The sequence below is a fragment of the Arachis duranensis genome, chromosome 9 (genome assembly GCF_000817695.3).
Source record: "Arachis duranensis cultivar V14167 chromosome 9, aradu.V14167.gnm2.J7QH, whole genome shotgun sequence".
Lineage (NCBI taxonomy): Eukaryota > Viridiplantae > Streptophyta > Magnoliopsida > Fabales > Fabaceae > Arachis > Arachis duranensis.
This window is the reverse complement of record NC_029780.3, coordinates 101,729,744-101,735,101: the sequence shown is the minus strand read 5'-3', so window position 1 is coordinate 101,735,101 and position 5,358 is coordinate 101,729,744.

Sequence of the window (5,358 nt, the reverse complement as noted above, 5' to 3'; positions counted from 1 at the left end):
ACTTCAAGATTTTGGGGTGCATTTCAGAAAGCTTTCGGAACCCGATTAAGCCTGAGCACGGCTTACCATCCTCAAATAGATGGTCAATCCGAGAGGACGATCCAAACACTAAAGGATATGTTGAGAGCTTGTGTTTTGGACCAACCGGCGAGTTGGGATCGGTATATGCCATTAGTGGATTTTGCATACAATAATAGTTATCATGCGAGCATTGGAATGGCTCCGTATGAGGCCTTGTATGGGAGGAAATGTCAATCTCCGCTATGTTGGTATGAAGCTAGAGAGAAAGGCTTACTGGGGCCGGAATTGATAGATGAGATTACCGAACAAGTCAAGAAAATCCGAGATAGGATGCTTACGGCGCAGAGTCGTCAAAAGAGTTACGCCGATCAGAGGCGAAAGCCCTTAGAATTTGAGGAAGGAGACCACATTTTCCTTAAGGTTACTCCGACTACGGGAGTAGGTAGGGCGATTAAAGCAAATAAGTTGAGTCCTCGATACATTGGTCCATTTCAGATCCTGGAGAGGATTGGACCGGTGGCATATCGGATGGCTCTACCACCTCATCTTTCGAACCTGCACGACGTGTTTCACGTATCGCAGCTTCGGAAGTACACTCATGATGCTAGCCATGTGTTGGAACCTGAATCAGTTCAGTTAAGGGAAGATTTGACGCTTCCAGTGGCTCCGGTCAGAATTGATGATACTAGTATCAAACGGTTGCGTGGAAAAGAGGTTTCATTAGTCAAAGTGGCATGGAGTCAAGGCGATGTCGAAGAACACACTTGGGAACTTGAGTCGGAGATGCGAACGGATTATCCGCATTTATTCTCAGGTAATTGCATTTGAATTTTGTGGGCAAAATTCCCAATTAGGTGGGTAGAATGTAAAACCCGGTTAATTAACAGCTAATTAACCCATAAATGAGAATTTATTCTAGAAAGCCTAAAATGTGATTTTTTATGGCTTATTATGATAGAGGAGATTGAGAAGAGAATTTCACGAGAATTTCGGTACCAATTTTATAGAATTCGGACCAAGATTGGACCGAACGGGCCAAACCGGGCCAACCAGACCCAAAGTGGGCCCTTGGCCCAACATAACTAAACCAAAACCCTAGTTTTCAGCATTCTCTCTCCTCACTAAACACACTCACATGCTGAAATTGGAGGCACAAGAGGGAAGAACACTCTCTCAAGTTCTTTCTCTCATTTGATCTTCAAACCACCAAAACTTTTGATCTAGAGCTCCGATTGCCACACCGTTTACGGTCACGTGTTCACCGTGGAGAGCTCTACAAAACCCATACAATCAATCTTGAGGTAAGCCATGTTTTGCTCTTCGAATTTCTAGCCTTATTTTCAAGTTTCATGAGCAAAAATGTTGAGATTTTGGGCTCTTTGATGTTATAAGACCCAACTCTCTTGAAGGAGAAGATTAATCTTGTCTCCTTGGACCTTGGGTGTGGTAAGATTCTCAACCCCAGTATTATTTGCGGTTCTATGATGTTTGGGTTTTGAGATGTTGTGTATGGGTATGATGATTGTGACTTAGGTTGTGTATATGTGAATTTTGGAGCTTGATTGGTGATATTGAAAAGCTTGAGAAAGGATTTGGTGGTGAAAAATCTGTTCTTGGAGGTGTTGAGGCCTTGAGAGCTTGAGGAAAAGTGGTTTGGAAGTGCTACGGTGGAGCTTGAGAAAATCGGCTAAGGTATGGTTTCGGTTTCCCGTATCTAATATGTAATGTGGTAGGAAATACTTAGGCTAGAGACCCTAAGATAGGCATTGAATTGCTAGTGTTGTTGAATGGTTGAGATATATGATGTGGTCATATATGTGATGATGATTATTGATGCCTTGATAGTATGATTTATGAGAAATATACATGTTGTGATATATGCTTGATGATTGATTATGGTTGAATTGTGGGTTGAACCATGTTAATGGTGAATATGATATTGATTATGTATAATTATGGTTAATTAGAATTGGTGTTGTTGAAAATTGGCATGAGGAAGAGTATATGATATGTCAATGTGTTTGGGTTTGAGCCACTTGGGTGAAGTGGGTTAAAATGATGGGATAGTGATTTTGGTAAATTGTGAAAAATTGTCCATGTGTGAGTTGAGGAGGCTTGGTGTTGAATTTGATATATTTTGATTGATTTCAAAGAAAAGGGATGAAATTGGCATGTTTTGATTGATTTTGAAAAGAGTTAAAAATGGCTTGTTTTGAAAATGGCACTTTGTGATTTTTATGAAAAACTTGGTTTTTGGGCATACTTTGACGGGATATAACTTGGACTGCGGATCTCTGTTTTGTGCCAAATCTGTTTAGAAATGAAATTGGATCCGGGATGTCCATGCCGTTCGAAGAACGGGTGAACAACGATTTAAAATGAGGAAGTTATGTCCGTCGGAAGATTGGGGGTTGAATCTGTGAATTCTGCAGCTTTTAACTTAGAAAAATTTTTAGCAGAACGACCCCTCGCGCGTAGGCGCACATGGCGCGTACGTGCCGTTCTTCCAGAAAGCGCCATCCACGCGTGCGCGTGATGTGCGCAGGCGCGCCGATGGGCTGCACCCAATGCCCAACTATTTTCCAGAGAGTTGTGCCAGAGTTGTGCCTGGGGCACAAGAGTACCCACGCGTACGCGTGGTTGACCCGTGCGCGCCGTTGACTAATTTTTGAATGTACGCGTCCGCGTGAAGGGCGCCTACGCGCTGATGAGTTTTTGTGGCCATCCGCGCGTGCGCGTGGAGTGCGCGTACGCGTGGCCCTGTTTTCATCCCAAAGTTGATTTTTGAGTTTTAAAAGCCAAATCTCATACTTCTAAGCCTCCGATCTCACCACTTATGTCTAAAATCATGTTGATATGCCTAGCTATTAGAAAAGGAGCTAGGGGATGTGATAACTTGTGAGTGAAGCAAGGGAAAAATGAATGATCAATGAAATGTTGCCGTGTTACAGCGGAGCCATGATTATGGCCATGTATAAATGCATATATGCTGTTGAATGAATTGTGAATGTTGCACTTCCACTGTTGGAGATGAAAGTTCCTCTGGGAGGAAGCAGTGGCTAGCCACCACGTGCTCCAGGTTGAGACTCGAAGCTCTTTTGACCCTATGTCATAAGTGTGGCCGGGCACTGTGAAAGACCCAGATGAGCTCGCCCCCGTAAATATTCACCAGTGAAGGTGATGGATATAGATCATGATTATGATCAAGCTTATGATGAGTATAACTCGAGTTGGGGATGCGTGACAGAGGGACAGTCCAATGGTTAGCTACCAGGACTTGTCGGGTTGGCTCTATAACCGACAGATGATATCATCAGTCACTAGGGACAGGCATTCATCATATGCATACTATATGAATTGTTTGAGATTGCCTATTTGACTGCATATTACTTGGTAATTGTCTAAATGCTTTATTTGTTCCTATTTGTATATTTCTTGTTTGATATAACTGTGTTTGCTACATTATACTCCTGCTGGTGGTTGTGAGGTTTGAAGGAATTGGAATGGAAGTATTAGTTAGACTGAAGAATCTTTAGTCAGTCGCCACATATGGTTTAGCTTGTTTATAAGCTTTGAATTATCTGGAGGAAGTTCTAGGATTGCCTTCGGCTTTCCTCTACTATTATGTATTATATATGTGGAAGCTGTTACCATGCTGGGGACCTCTGGTTCTCACCCATGCGGATTTTGTGGTTTTTAGATGCAGGACGTTAGGTTTCCCGCTGAGGCATGCTGGAGACTGCTAGATTTGCGAAGATCCTTTGTTCTTGGGGACTATGTTTTGGGTTATATGTTTTGCTTAGATACTTTTATCTCCATTAAATAATACAAACTGTGATGACTTCTCTTATGGAAGATTTTGGAGAATAGGTTTCTGTATTTGTGTCCTTTTGGGTTTCCTTTGGGGTCTTCCTTATTTTATCATATGTATATATTGCTATGCTCGGACCGGTTATCTTCGCAGCCGGATTTTGAGTCTTGATATTCCTATTTTTGACACTCTTTTGTATATATATAATCTCGCGTTGGTTTATCCTTGTTCGTTACGTTATCGATCGGAGTGTTGCGCTTTTGAGTTGCAGTTTTTGTTTACCCCTTTTTCTACAAAGGCTCCTAGTTATAATCAATCATTCATACTACTAGACGTACTAAATTTTTAATTTAGAGGTCGTAATACCTTGCCATCTCTGAATTATGACTTAAGCATAAGACTCTGTATGGTAGGGTGTTACAACAGTAGAAATGGGAATGGCTAAAAAATCTCTTGCAATTTTTTGTATAGTTGGATATTTCACTCCAATATTTTTTCAGTAGCTCAAAATGTCAAATTTTTCCAAATTTGCTTTATCTACCATAACACTCTCTTCCAAATAGAAATCCAACTCAGTTTTTGCAACTCAGTCTTCAGATGTATCTTCCACAAATTGCAAGTAGATAGAGTTAAATTTTCTCTTTGAAGATCCTTCATCATGTCCAACATTCAAAGTAAAAGCTGAAGTATCATCATTTGTTGCTCTTCTTTTAACCCTAGCCTTAAGTTGATATTCACATACTAATTCTTCCATCATTTTCTTTACCTTGCTCAGATGATTCTCACTTTGAGATCCATATATTTTAGGAAAAAAAATTTCAATAACTTCATCTTATACCTATGGTAGGTCTAAGATAGCTCCCACAGCCATGACTTCATTAATTTGATCCCAATACTTTTCAAACTTACTAATCATATTTGTTGCCATTCTATGAATCATCTCATTGGGACTAAGCAACCACTCATTAAAGTTCAATCTCATTTCACACGCCTTGGGAAAGTATAAATTTGTCATTGGATATAAAGTGCCAGAGAATAATTCAGTCAAACTATAAAAGACTTCTAATTTATCAACAAGTTCATTTGCCATTTCCCACTCATCATCAGATGGTACAACTTTATACGAAGATTCACGGTGTCTTAAACGCTCAAAAACTTCTCTATATGGTAAAGCAGAAGCAAGCATTAGATAAGTTGAATTCCATCTAGTTCTACAATCAAGTGCAAGCTTTCTCCTATAATTAATATTCAATTGCCTACAAGTCTCTTCAAATTTTTCTTCCCTCTTTGGTGTTGCAACCCAAAAAGAAACACTATCTCTTATTTTTTCAATAGAACTATATATTGCATTCATGCCATCTTTCACAATCAAATTCACAATGTGAGCACAACAACGCATGTGAAAAAATTCCCCTCTCTTAACAAAGTTAGACGATGAAATCTTATCAAGCACAAGATAGATCATGGCATCATTTGTACTACAATTATCAACTATTAAAGTTGACAATTTTCTATCTATATTCCAA